The 15,605-nt window shown below is 39.9% G+C and overlaps 1 protein-coding gene across 1 annotated transcript in view; it reads left to right on the forward strand.

The window, feature by feature from the left end:
- LOC133638431 (nucleus accumbens-associated protein 2) overlaps positions 1-15,605 on the forward strand; it is a 138,896-nt gene that overhangs the window by 120,390 nt on the left and 2,901 nt on the right. The gene's annotated exons all lie outside the window — the stretch shown is intronic.

Genomic DNA, 15,605 nt, shown 5'->3' on the forward strand with positions numbered 1-15,605 from the left:
TATGGCCATGCAGCAAGTGCAAACTCAAACCTCTTCCTCAATAAACGGTTAAAGGGAAGCCATAAAGTTGGTTAAAACGTAAAAAAAATACATTAAGTATATCTCACGGCCGTTGCGGCAAACTTGAATAAACTTCAAGTGAACGTGTGAACGCCAGCGCTCTCCAAATGAAGTGTAGAAGAGAAACCACTAGGTTGATCAAATGGACTTCAGCATTGTCCAGAGCTGTGCAGCATGTGCAAATATTTATGAATTTAAGGCAAATTAATGCATCTTTCCAAATGAAGGGTTGGGGGGGAAAGTGTGCATAGGCGTGGTCTTATGCCCGTGCTGCAAGTGCAAACTCAGTAACAGCAAGGAAACGATTAGTAACAAGCTCTTTTGAGGCATTGACATATGCCTGGTGATCTCTGCAGTTGAGCCACTACTTGAGTTAATATTTCAACTTAGCACTGTTCATCAAATCATCAATGTTTAGTTAGTGCAACTGATGCACAGCAATATATTTTAGTAGACTTTAAAACCCAGTAAGATAAAGGACTTATTAAGGAAAAAAGTGTCAAGAAGATATGGATATGCTCCACTGTGGTGAAGCTGTGCCTTAAACTATGACTGTGTGGAAGTATTAGCTGTAAAACCATGCGCACCACGACTGTACGACTGAATTAAATGCGGTCTGTTTTTCCTTGTTTTTATTGAAGCTGTAATTATACTGAAACTAACCTCCAAAACAACGTAGTGTTTTATCTTATTAGGTCATAGCTGCCATCTTCCAAAGTCAGTATATTGCTTGTCTAAATCACTTGATTTGTTTCATAGCTGGTCATTAATTCTTCAAAAGTGATGTTTCCACTATAGCACCAGAGTACACTTGTAAATAAATATGTACATGGCTCAAACATAGGGTTGCGAATGTGGAATTAATTGTGAATTATTATGAATATTCTCTAAATCTGGGGTCCCCAAACTATGGCCCGCAGGAAGTCCCAGTTTAAAAAATATATATAATTAATATATTTTTTTTTTAAATTTATTTTTTTGTTACTCTCGGTGTCATATAGTCTAAAAATGAATTTTTGCATCAATAACGTGACATCATCGGCAAAGTGCGCACTCTTTCAGTCAAGTAGTGCACAAGGAATATAAATATATACATATATGTGTATGTATGTATGTATGTATGTATATATATATATATATATATATATATATATATATATATATATGTGTGTATATATATGTATATATATGTGTATGTGTGTATATATATGTATATGTGTATATATGTATATATACAGTATATATATATATATATATATATATATATATATATATATATATATATATATATATATATATATATATATATATATATATATATATATATACGCATGTATATGTAAATGTATGTACTGTATATACGTATGTACGTATATACATACATTAAATGTATGTATCTATGGGCCGGGCTGTACGTATGTATGTACAGCCGTATACGTACGTACGTTTTTAAGTCCGTTAAAATGTAATTAAGTTTTAAAGACCAAAAAAGGAAAAATAACCCCCCAAAAAATCAGATTGAAAAATAACCGCCGAAAATTCTGACTATAATTTATATTAATTAAATGTCCAGTTATTGTTCATCTTTCTGTTATTTCTTTTTAAAGAATATCCATAATTCCTGATAAATTCACCTGCATTCATCCAAAATCATTGCATGGTCTTAGAGCCGTGCACCAAGTGCAAGCAAAATTAATACTTTGTCCCAAATATGTTAAACTAATCACAATACGAGTCAAACTACAACAAAATCCAGATGGACATGCAACAACTTCAATAAATGTAATATTTGAATTAGTCAAATATTACATTTGTTGGCTCATTATATGGGATGTGCTGCTCTTATTAAAAAGTTAATGTCACTGGCAAGTTATTGACTAAGTCAATAAATAAATCCTCAAGTGTATTCTAGTGCAAAATACTTAGAAAATTAAGAACATTTCAGGACATTTTCTTTTTATCCTTTGTCAGTGCCACCTGAGAAACTCTTGAGAATGTCATGACAAACTTTTACCGACTGAACGTTGTGCTGTGTTTCATTGATTTGAAATCATCCCTTGTCCGGGGAGGGAAAAAAAGACCCTTTACATTCAGATGTTCATGGGAAAAAAAAGAACTTGCTTGCTTCATTGGGCCATTGCTGCATCCTCCATTTAGTGTAAAGGTGTGTTTTCTATATGCAAAGAGGCGCTTGTACCATACAAATGCATGCCATTCAGACCTAACCCGATGAAACCTCTTGACCTTTTTATGCACCTGGTGTTCATGTAACTGCAGACTGTGAACTCACGCAGCAGGCTGTCTTGTCATTGTTTGGAAAACACTCTGGCCTTTTATTGAATGTTTTTTTGTGCGGCAGCAAGAAGAGCGGAAATAAGACTATAAACTCCCTTGTTGTGCATTTGAACCTATAGAAAGAAATGCACTAAAAAGTTTGAATGTGTCCTTGAACCAGCACTTTAGAGTGATTTAGAGAGAGAAAACACACAAGTGTCATGTAATGGCAAAAAAAAAAAAAACCTGACAAAAAACGAGGCACCTTTATTTAAAGCCATGTGTTCAGAGCGCTGACAATCAGGATGCACTTTGGAGGGAGGAGACGTGACGTGAACTGCTGTGCTCTCGCTTCTTTGCTTAGTCATCCTCCCATCGCTCATCGGGGGGGAAAAAAGGACCCGTTGGTCGTAAATGTGGATGAACGACAAAAAATTATATTTGGACTCATTTCCTTGGTGCTTTGTGAGCAGAGCTGTCCTACTGATTCGGACCAAGACTCTTTAAAAAGAAAAAAAAGCTAAGCATGGACTAGGCTGGAGAACGGTCCTTAAAAGAAGCAAGACTTTAAAATCATGCAAGCTCCATTTTTGATCTTCATTAGCAAGGTTGTACCTCATCTTGGATGGGGACAATCCTCAGTGTTGCTTTGTTTTGAAATGAAAAACTATTAAAATGTTTATGCGCCTTCTGACTTGAGCATCATTTACACATAAATACTTTATATATGTGTCCTTCTTTAATTGGTTCCAGACATGAATATTTGCATAGAGCATACAAAAACTGTTTACGGCCTTCTGAATACATTTTTCAACAATATGAGATTCCTCTCTCTAGGTCGTCCTCAGACGAGCCTTCCATCGTTGCTTCCAGTCATCCCGATTCTCCATACATTTGGCCAGTTCCTTGGTACTCTGAGCTCCTGCATCCTTCTTGAGTATATCAACGTATGTTAGTGTGGGACGTCCTCTTGACCGATGCCCATGTGTTGGTTCCCACAGTACCAACTTGCTGGCTGGCAGCTCCTGATGCCTTTGGCAGTGCCCTGCTAGTCTCATTCTCCTTACAGCAATCTTCTCGCTCACCCTTAGTATTCCCCTGTAGAGGACTCTGTTGGTTACGTGCGCACTCTTGTTGATGTTATGCACTGCACGCAGCATCCTGGTGTAGCAACCATCCAGAGACCTCTCCAGGGTTGGCTTCAGGGTCCAGCATTCGCTGCCATAGAGGAGAACGGACTCAACTGTCGCGTAGAAGAAGCTGAGTTTGATTTGACGGGGGAGGTTGGAGCTCCGTACAATGGTCATGCCGTTCAGGGCCCTCCATGCAAGTGCCTTCCTCACTTTTAAATCCTGCTCAGTTGAGTTGACCCATCCGCCCAGGTATTTGAAGTCCTCAACTTCTTTCAGCACAGCGCCTCCTGCTGTTATCAGAGGTTGATGTTCTGGTGGAACATTGTAGGTCATGACCTCAGTTTTCTTGGCATTTAGCCTAAGGCCAACCTTGGCGCACTCTAGCTCTACCCTGTGTAGGAGTTCTTGTGCTTGTTCCACGTTGTTGTTTCAATTCATGAAATGGCATCATTTAGTCAACGTTACGCTCTTTGAATCCAATACAGTATTGCTGGCTGAGGCTGAGCCAATCAGTGGCCACGATACTGAACAGCGCACGTCCATTGGTTTGGGCAATATTGTAGTTTTGCCATTTTTAGTGTAGTGATAAGACATTTGTATGCTTGATTTGGTGCAAACATCGTATAAAATATACTTTATAAAATATACTTTAAAAAAATATATATATACATGTGTATGTGTATTTATACACACGTATGTATGTATGTATATATATATATATATATATATATATATATATATATATATATATATATACACACACACATGTATGTATATATATATACTGTATGTGTGTATTTGTATATATATGTGTATATATATACACATATGTATGTATATATGTGTATAACTATATATATATATATATACACTTACAGTGTGTATGTATATATGTGTATAACTGTATATATATGTGTATAACTATATATATATATATGTATATATACACACAGGTATGTATATATGTGTATAACTATACTGTATATATATGTGTATATATATATATATATATACACACACACATATATGTACTGTATGTATATATAAAAAAAATGCATCACACACTGAAAATACGATTGCATTTGTGTCCAAATATTGGGCTTTTTCAGTTCATTTAAATTACAGGAGCGAGTAACAACCTGTGATCGGTCATGATTATCCAAATTCAAAAGTGTGATTAATCTGATTATGATAAATAATCATTTGACTAGCACCAGTGTGTGTATATATGTATAGTTATACACACATATATATATATATATACACACATATATACTGTATGTATATATATATACACACACATTTATACATATATATGTATGTGTGTATAACTAGATGTGTATATATATATATACACTACCGTTCAAAAGTTTGGGGTCACATTGAAATGTCCTTATTTTTTAAGGAAAAGCACTGTACTTTTCAATGAAGATAACTTTAAACTAGTCTTAACTTTAAAGAAATACACTCTATACATTGCTAATGTGGTAAATGACTATTCTAGCTGCAAATGTCTGGTTTTTGGTGCAATATCTACATAGGTGTATAGAGGCCCATTTCCAGCAACTATCACTCCAGTGTTCTAATGGTACAATGTGTTTGCTCATTGGCTCAGAAGGCTAATTGATGATTAGAAAACCCTTGTGCAATCATGTTCACACATCTGAAAACAGTTTAGCTCGTTACAGAAGCTACAAAACTGACCTTCCTTTGAGCAGATTGAGTTTCTGGAGCATCACATTTGTGGGGTCAATTAAACGCTCAAAATGGCCAGAAAAAGAGAACTTTCATCTGAAACTCGGCAGTCTATTCTTGTTCTTAGAAATGAAGGCTATTCCACAAAATTGTTTGAGTGACCCCAAACTTTTGAACGGTAGTGTATATATATATATATATGTGTGTGTGTATATACATATACACACACAAACACTCGATACATACACATATATATATATATATACAGAATGTGTGTATAACTATATATATGTGTGTGTGTGTGTGTATATATACGTATACACACACACACTAGTGCTAGTCAAATGATTATGTATCAATCAGATTAATCACACTTTTGAATTTGGATAATCATAACCGATCACAGGTTGTTACTCTCTCCTGTAATTTGAATTAACTGAAAAAAGCCCAATATTTGTATACAAATGCAATTGTATTTTCAATGTGTGATTATAATTTTTTTATGTTTTACTTGAATTCGCGACATTTGCTTAAAACCTGGTAACAGTTTTATCCAAGGTCCCATGCCACCTTTCAGGGAACGATCCGCGGTTAGGGTAAAGCTGCATGTCAAAATTAATACTGTTGAAAATAATAATAATTTGAAAAAAACTAACACTGTTTTTTGCGTTAAAATTCTGTTGACTGAGCTGCTAGTTTTTGACTGTAAAATCTAAAAAAAAAAGGATTACTCCATATATATATATATATATATATATATATATATATATATATATATATATATATATATACGTGTATATATATATGTGTATATGTATATACTGTATATATGTTTATTTTATTTTATTTCTGATTATTATTAATAATGTATTATTATCCATCCATCCATTTTCTACCGCTTGTCCCTTTATTTCTTTTTTCTTTATTTAATTATCCATCCATTCATCCATCTTCTTCCGCTTATCCGAGGTCGGGTCGCGGGGGCAGCAGCTTAAGCAGGGAAGCCCAGACTTCCCTCTCCCCAGCCACTTCGTTCAGCTCCTCCCGGGGGATCCCGAGGCGTTCCCAGGCCAGCCGGGAGACATAGTCTTCCCAACGTGTCCTGGGTCTTCCCCGTGGCCTCCTACCGGTCGGACGTGCCCTAAACACCTCCCTATTTAATTAATGTATCTGTAAATATTATTATTTTGTGTTTTCCTGCTGTTTCTTTCTTTTGGGGGGGAGGGTGGGATCGTTGGGTTACAATCAATCAATCAATCAATGTTTATTTATATAGCCCTAAATCACAAGTGTCTCAAAGGGCTGTACAAGCCACAACGACATCCTCGGTACAGAGCCCACATACGGGCAAGGAAAAACTCACCCCAGTGGGACGTCGGTGAATGACTATGAGAAACCTTGGAGAGGACCGCATATGTGGGTAACCCCCCCCCCCTCTAGGGGAGACCGAAAGCAATGGATGTCGAGTGGGTCTGACATAACATTGTGAAAGTCCAGTCCACAGTGGATCCAACACATCAGCGGGAGTCCAGTCCACAGCGGGGCCAACAGGAAACCATCCCGAGCGGAGACGGGTCAGCAGCACAGAGATGTCCCCAACCGATGCACAGGCTAGTGGTCCACCCGGGGTCCCGACTCTGGACAGCCAGCACTTCATCCATGGCCACCGGACCTATGCAACTCCCCCTCGCAAGGGACAGGGGAGAAGAGGAGAGAAGAAAAGAAACGGCAGATCAACTGGTCTAAAAAAGGGGGGGTCTATTTAAAGGCTAGATTATACAAATGAGTTTTAAGATGGGACTTAAATGCTTCTACTGAGGTAGCATCTCTAACTGTTACCGGGAGGGCATTCCAGAGTACTGGAGCCCGAATAGAAAACGCTCTATAGCCCGCAGACTTTTTTTTGGCTCTGGGAATCACTAATAAGCCGGAGTTCTTTGAACGCAGATTCCTTGTCGGGACATATGGTACAATACAATCGGCGAGATAGGCTGGAGCTAAACCGTGTAGTATTTTATACGTAAGTAGTAAAACCTTAAAGTCGCATCTTAAGTGCACAGGAAGCCAGTGCAGGTGAGCCAGTATAGGCGTAATATGATCAAACTTTCTTGTTTTTGTCAAAAGCCTTGCAGCCGCATTTTGTACCAACTGTAATCTTTTAATGCTAGACATAGGGAGACCCGAAAATAATACGTTACAGTAATCGAGACGAGACGTAACGAACGCATGAATAATGATCTCAGCGTCGCTAGTGGACAAGATGGAACGAATTTTAGCGATATTACGGAGATGAAAGAAGGCCGTTTTAGTAACACTCTTAATGTGTGACTCAAACGAGAGAGTTGGGTCGAAGATAATACCCAGATTCTTTACCGAGTCTCCTTGTGTAATTGTTTGGTTGTCAAATGTTAAGGTGGTATTATTAAATAGATGTTGGTGTCTAGCAGGACCGATAATCAGCATTTCCGTTTTCTTAGCGTTGAGTTGCAAAAAGTTAGCGGACATCCATTGTTTAATTTCATTAAGACACGCCTCCAGCTGACTACAATCCGGCGTGTTGGTCAGCTTTAGGGGCATGTAGAGTTGAGTGTCATCAGCATAACAGTGAAAGCTAACACTGTACTTGCGTATGATGTCACCCAGCGGCAGCATGTAAATACTAAAGAGTGCAGGGCCAAGAACCGAACCCTGGGGAACTCCGCACGTTACCTTGACATAGTCCGAGGTCACATTGTTATGGGAGACGCACTGCATCCTGTCAGTAAGATAAGAGTTAAACCAAGACAAGGCTAAGTCTGACATACCAATACGTGTTTTGATACGCTCTAATAAAATATTATGATCGACGGTATCGAAAGCGGCGCTAAGATCAAGAAGCAGCAACATAGATGACGCATCAGAATCCATCGTTAGCAATAGATCATTAGTCATTTTTGCGAGGGCTGTCTCCGTAGAGTGATTTGCCCTGAAACCGGATTGAAAAGGTTCACAGAGATTGTTAGTCACTAAGTGTTCATTTAGCTGCTGTGCAACAATTTTTTCGAGAATTTTGGAAATAAACGGAAGGTGGGAGACCGGTCGGTAGTTTACCATGAGGTCAGGATCGAGGTTAGATCTAGGATGAATAACCGCTTTTTTGAATGCTAGGGGAACAGTGCCGGAGGAAAGTGATAAGTTTATAATATTTAACACTGATGGACCTAATAATACAAACAGTTCCTTGATAAGTTTCCCAGGAAGTGGGTCAAGTAAACATGTTGTTTGTTTTATCCCACTTACACGCTGTAATAATTCCTCTAATGTTATTTCATCAAAAATAGAGAGACTATTTTGGAGGGCAGTGTCCGTCGTATATACAGTCGTATTTGTGTTAATAGAACCCAGTTGTAGCTGGGATGCGTTGTCTTTAATCTCCTTTCTAATGAGTTCAATTTTCTTATTAAAGAAATTCATAAAATCATCTGCCGAGTGGGTGGAGCTACTGGGAGGAGTCCCTTGTTGGGTTAGCGATGCTACTGTACTAAACAGAAATTTAGGATCGTTTTTGTTGAGGCGGATGAGATTTGAGTAGTATTTAGCTTTAGCTAAGGTAAGCATGCGTTTATTAGTTATTAAACTATCACTCCATGCTTGATGGAAAACCTCAAGTTTAGTCGCGCGCCATTTGCGTTCCAGTTTTCTACATGATAATTTATGAGCTCTAATTTCTTCTGTAAACCATTGGGTGCGCCTTTTAGGGGCCCTTTTTTGCTTTAGTGGTGCTATACTATCAATAATTTCGCGCAAGGCATCGTCAAAGTTGTTAGTGAGGTTATCAATAGAGCCGACATAATTTGGGAATGGTGCCATTACCGAAGGCAGTAGGTCAGCAAGAGTCATCGTTGTGGCAGCATTAATGTTGCGGCCGCTATAGCAGTTATTATTATTAGCTTGTTGACAATGAGTCAAAACTTCAAATTTTATAAGGTAATGATCGGACATTACTTTAGTATATGGAAGTATCATAACTTTGGAGGTGGTGACACCCCTGACAAGCACTAGATCTATTGTATTACCGTTGCGATGCGTGGGTTCATGTATTATTTGTGTAAGACCACAGCTATCAATTATGGTTTGGAGCGCCACGCACTGAGGGTCCGATGGGGTATTCATATGGATATTAAAGTCCCCCATTATGATTATATTGTCGGCGTGCGTCACTAGATCAGCAACGAACTCTGAGAATTCACTGATAAAGTCCGAATAGGGCCCAGGGGGGCGGTAGATAACAGGCAGGTCGAGAGGTAGCGGTGTGACAGACCTCATAGTAAGCATCTCAAACGATTTATATTTATTATTTAGGTTAGGGGTAAGGTTGAAATTTTCATTGTATATTAGTGCGACACCCCCTCCCCTTTTAAGAGGACGGGCAACATGCGCATTCGTATAGTTAGGAGGAGATGCCTCATTGAGCGCAAAAAATTCGTCTGGTTTGAGCCAGGTTTCGCTAAGACCAATGACGTTAAGATTGTTGTCTCTAATGACCTCATTAACTAATAACGCCTTGGGAGACAATGATCTTATGTTTAAAAAGCCCATATTATAGGTATTGGGCTGTTTTGACGAGTTTTTGTTAAGATTATCCGTAGTGGCAATATTAACAATGTTGCGTTTATTATGCGTAGTGCACTTTAAATAGTTTCGACCATATCTAGGAATTGATATGACGGTAATTTTCCGATTGTTTGCTTGGTGCTGCAATAGACTGGACATATCATAATTTGCCACCTCAGTAGAATGCATGTCCACCTCTGACACAGACACAACAGAAAAAACATTATGTGAATTGTGTATTATTCTAAGAGAATTGCTATGCGTACATGGATTATCCAGCCTGGCGCTGGCTAGTTCTAGCTTAACTGACTCCTCACCCGGACTAACAGACATTGTAATTGCCTGTGACCGGGCTTGCTCTAGTGTAGTCAGTCAAGTGAGACTTAAATAGTAGTCTATGTTTCTAGACAGGATGATGGCGCCTTCCTGGTTAGGGTGAAGGCCGTCTCTCATCAGCAAGCCTGGTTTGCCCCAGAAAGAGGGCCAGTTATCAATAAACGTTAGTCCCTGTTGCCTACAGTAGCTAGCCAGCCACTTGTTAAGCGAGACTAATCTGCTATATCTCTCATCATTGCCTCTCGCAGGCAGGGGGCCAGAGACAATTACTCGATGCCTGGACATCTTTCTGGCGAGATCACAAGTCCTGGCTATGTTTCTCTTTGTAATCTCTGACTGTCTCATTCTAGTGTCATTGGAGCCAACGTGTACAACTATATTCGCATAATTAGTGGTGCGATTAGCCCAGGGGTCGGCAACCCGCGGCTCCGGAGCCGCATGCGGCTCTTTGACCACTCTGATGCGGCTCAGCTACATACTTGCCGACCCCCCGATTTTCCCAGGAGACTTATGGATCTCAGTGTCTCTCATAAATAACTCCCAGGGAAAAAGTAATCCTATTTAGACTATAAATACTAGATAAAGGGCGTGCCCTGATTGCACTGCAGTAATTGTCCTCTATAGCATTTACATACAGCGTGCCAGTCCAGCCGCATGTTGCATGTTGTTATTAATCACACACACAGGAGACAGCAAAGCATACTTACTCATCAGCCACACAGCTTACACTGACGGTAGCCGTATCAAACAACTTTAACATTGTTACGTTACAAATATGCGCCACACTGTGAACCCACACCAAAAAAGAATGAAAAACACATTTCTGGAGAACATCTGCACTGTAACACAACATAAACACAACACAACCATTACCCAGAATCCCATGCAGTCCTAACTCTTCCGGTCTAGATTATACACCCCGCTACCACAACCCCCCCACACATCAACCCCCCCCCCTCTCCTTGCGTTGGTTGAGCGGAAGAGTTAGTGCTGCATGGGATTCTGGGTATTGGTACCGTCAGTGTAAGATGTGTATTGGTACCGTCAGTGTCAGATGTGTATTGGTACCGTCAGTGTATGATGTGTGGTTGCTGAACTAGTACGGAAGAGTTAGTGCTGCATGGGATTCTGGGTATTGGCACCGTCAGTGTAAGATGTGTGGTTGCTGAGGTAGTACGCCTTGCTGTCGCTTACGTGTGGTCAAGCAGGTACGCTGTTAGGGCAGACTGTAGAGGGCGGTGTCATCACGCTCCGATTTTCGGGAGTCTCCCGGGGAAAAATGAGAGGATTGGCAAGTATGACGCTATCAAGCGCCATTCATTCAAAACTCGCGGGCTGCACTAACATCAAATGTCCACATTAAAGTGCGTGCCGGTGCGTGTGTCGGAGACCCCTGGTTAATATAGCACAAAGCATTTAAGCTCTGTATGCAGTGTTTTTCATTTTAAATTGTAAATTTTTTTTGTGGCTCCCATCACTTTCTTTAATTTGTGAAACTTGCCAAAATGGCTCTTTGAGTGGTAAAGGTTGCCGACCCCTGGATTAGCCTGTCGTACGTGTTTACTAGGCCTGTTGCGAGTTAGCTCCCTAAGATTAGCTTCAATGTCAGGTGCTCTGGCCCCGGGGATACACTTTACTGTGGCTGGTTTGCTAAGCTTTATGTTTCGGGTGATGGAGTCCCCTATGACTAAGGTGTGGTGCCCGGTAGACTGGGGTGTAGGACTAGCTAAGGAGCTAAATCTATTATGCGTCTCAACCGGTACACCGTAGCTTGTAGGCCGCTTAGGACTGCTACAAGCTGGGCTAGTTAGCTCGCTACAGCTAACGCTAGCAGATGTGTCCGCAACATCTAAAGTTACGACATTACTCTGCTCTAACTGGCGGACACGGCCCTCTAGCAGAGCCAACCTCTCCGTGAGTATGGTGCAAGACGCGCAGGAAGCCATTACTCACAGTGTTTTCTGTCACCGAGTGAAGTTCCTGCTGTCCTCAGGGAAGTGGTCGCGGTCTGCGGGAGTAGCTTCCTACTTACCTTCTGACCGGCGCTGCCTTTCTCCGCGCTAGCTTAGCAGCTAGCTAGCTGAGGAAAGGGTGGTGGGACAGAGATCGGGTGATTTGCAAGTTAAATAGTACCACTAAATATGTTTGAGAAGTGATAAAGAAAGCTGTAGAACAATTAAAAGCACACAGATAGAGCGATACTTAGCCTTTTTCGCAACAGCGAACAGACGGCGAGCAGTCACGCACAAAATATATTTTGACATTTAGGGCAGACAACAGATATATGATGTATGTAAGTATGATGTAATGGATGGGAATGTCTGATGCTGGATGTCATCAATAAAAATTAATGAAAAAAATATATACGGTTGTTGTTTTTAACGGTGTAATTACTGTAAATGGAAAGACTGTGTTTGTTTTTACGGTAGAAAAACTGGCAGCTAAATTGCCAGTATTAAAAAATAACTTGTACTGTTTTTCCATTAACAAGATAATGTTGTAAAAACCAATGTAAATTCAACACAAAAACGTTGACTAATTCTGCTGCCAGCTTTTTCCGTAAACTGCCCTACCCTCCAAAAAACAAAAACTCGTACTGTTTTTCCATTTTACCGTAAAATGTTGTAAAAAAAACAACATAAAAAACCCACTATATTTTACAGTAAAATTTTGTAAATGTAAAGTTTTTACTGTAAAATCGACAGTCTACTTGAAACAATTTACATAATTAATAATGAAATCCAGAGGCAAATTCATACATTATTCGCTGTTACAAGCGGCCCTCTGATGGCAGCCATAACTGTCAGGTGAAAACCAGTTTAACATCCCTGGTCTAGACGGTCTCTCAACCGCTGGTGACGCAGACACTGCTGTCAGACCTTGGTCAACAAGGCCAGGCTCGGAGTCAGCAAGTTCTGCAGATTCCAGCTGAGTCTTTTCCTGGGCTGCATTGTTCCCTTCAGTCAGCTGTAGTTGATGTGGTTCCTTCTCAGAGACTCTCCATTTTCCATCTGGATCCTAAAGGAACGTGGAGCAACTTCCTCCTCCACCTGTCCCTTTTGACAGTCCATTTTGTAGAGGTGCACTCCGGTAGATCAGTAGATTTTTCTGAAAGTCGTCTTTGTCCTGTGACTTTTTCAACAAATGTTACTGTTTTTTCAGAGCATTCTGCCAAGCCGTTGGACTTTGGATAAGTTGGACTCGATGCGGAGTGTTGAAATGCCCATTCCTTGGCAAAGGCAGCAAACTCACAGCTAGAAAACTGGGGACCATTGTCTGAAAACAGTTTGCATGGGACACCATGTCTGGCGAAAACAGTCTTTAGAAAACTGGCGACTGCAATGCTCCGATTTCAGGATACCGTATTTTCCGGACCACAGGGCGCATTAAAGGAGTCATATTATTTATATTTTTTCTAAATGTAAAACACTTCCTTGTGGTCTACATAACATGTAATGGTGGTTCTTTGGTCAAAATGTTGCATAGATTATGTTTTACAGATCATCTTCAAGCCGCTTTCTGACAGTCCCTTCAGGATACGCCGTTTTTTGGGCGGTCTTATTTACGTGGCTCACCTTCGACGGCGTCTTTTCTCCGTCATCTTTGTTGTAGCGGTGTAGCGTGCAAGGACGGGAGTGGAAGAAGTGTCAAAAGATGGAGTTAACTGTTTTAATGACGTTCAGACTTTACTTAAATCAATAACGGAGCAGCATCTCCTCATCTGTGGCTCACTAGTGCAACAACAACGCCGGAAATGTGTCCCGTGAAAAAACGTCCGACCGGAACTCTCTAATAACTAAAGTTCCTTGGGTGAATAATGTAAACTCACTACACCGGTATGTTTTAGCGCTTTCATGGCGAGTTTACTGACAGATATGAGTAAGAACTTTACACTACTTTCTATTAGAAATGGCAACAACGGAGGATGAATGTCCCATAACAAGAAGATAGAGAAAAAGAAGCTTATTGACTACAGTGTCGGCACGGACTACAAAGGCGGATGCGCGGTAATTTTCAGGACTTATGCAGATCCCAAATACAGATCAGCAGGTACCAGAAGGTAAGAAAAGTTGCTTTTGCATAATATTGCGAAACAAAACGGCAGATAATATGTCTTACCTGATACGCACACCATAATTAGGGATGTCCGATAATGGCTTTTTGCCGATATCCGATATTACGATATTGTCCAACTCTTAATTACCGATACTATTATCAACCGATACCGATATCAACCGATACCGATATATACAGTCATGGAATTAACACATTATTAGGCCTAATTGGACAACCAGGCAAGGTGAAGATAAGGTCCTTTTTTTTAAAAAAATAAGGTAAATAAATTCAAAAAATGTTCTTGAATAAAAAAGAAAGTAAAACAATATAAAACAGTTACATAGAAACTAGTAATTAATGAAAATTAGTAAAATTAACTGTTAAAGGTTAGTACTATTAGTGGACCAGCAGCACGCACAATCATGTGTGCTTACGGACTGTATCCCTTGCAGACTGTATTGATATATATTGATATATAATGTAGGAACCAGAAATATTAATAACAGAAAGAAACAACCCTTTTGTGTGAATGAGTGCAAATGGGGGAGGGAGGTTTTTTGGGTTAGTGTACTAATTGTAAGTGTATCTTGTGTTTTTTATGTTGATTTAATTAAAAAATAAAATAAAATTTAAAAAACGGTACCGATAATAAAAAAAAACGATACCGATCATTTCCTGTATTACATTTTAAAGCATGCCGGCCGATATTATTGGACATCTCTAACCATAATAATACTCGTATGTTGAAGCACAGTACAATCCATCAAGCGGTGCGGCTTCACAGCTTACCAAAGTCGTACTAAAACATTTTGATGGATTTTTGAGCGCCGTGTGTAATGTTCTATATTTTCAATGGAACATATAAAATGTAGGTGTTGTTTACTTGAGTCATATTGCAGTCTCCGCGTATCTCTTATGTGTGACTGCCACCTACTGGTCACCCTTATCATTTCACCGTGCACAAAATAAAATAGCTTTGAGGTCGGTAAGCACAACCAAAATTATTCTGCACATTAGGCGCTCCAAGTTATAAGGCGCACTGTCGAGTTTTGAGGAAATGAAAGGATTTTAAGTGCGCCTTATAGTCCGAATTGAAAAGTAATCGGTGACTACCACGTAGCTACTTCCATCACAGCCAAAACGGTTGTTTTGGCCTGTAAGTTTGGCAAAGCCCACACGACGCTGTCGTCTGGCTAATATCTTGATTGATCCTGGTGCAGTACGTTACTTCTCTCGCTCTCCGTTTACACTCGACTTCTCCGAGGTGGCCTTCGTGTATCTTTTGGAGCATCTGCTGGCGCAGTGAGGACGGCATAACAATGTCTGTGTCATCCACCACTGTGAGCTCAGCTCTACAATTCCAACGGTCTTGTATTTTCTCGGGGGCAATCCTTTTTGTTGTCTGCACTGTGCTCTGGTGGTTTCAGCTGCTCTACATATCCTGACACACTTAACCTT

The sequence above is a fragment of the Entelurus aequoreus genome, linkage group LG21 (genome assembly GCF_033978785.1).
Source record: "Entelurus aequoreus isolate RoL-2023_Sb linkage group LG21, RoL_Eaeq_v1.1, whole genome shotgun sequence".
NCBI classification, from domain to species: Eukaryota; Metazoa; Chordata; class Actinopteri; order Syngnathiformes; family Syngnathidae; genus Entelurus; species Entelurus aequoreus.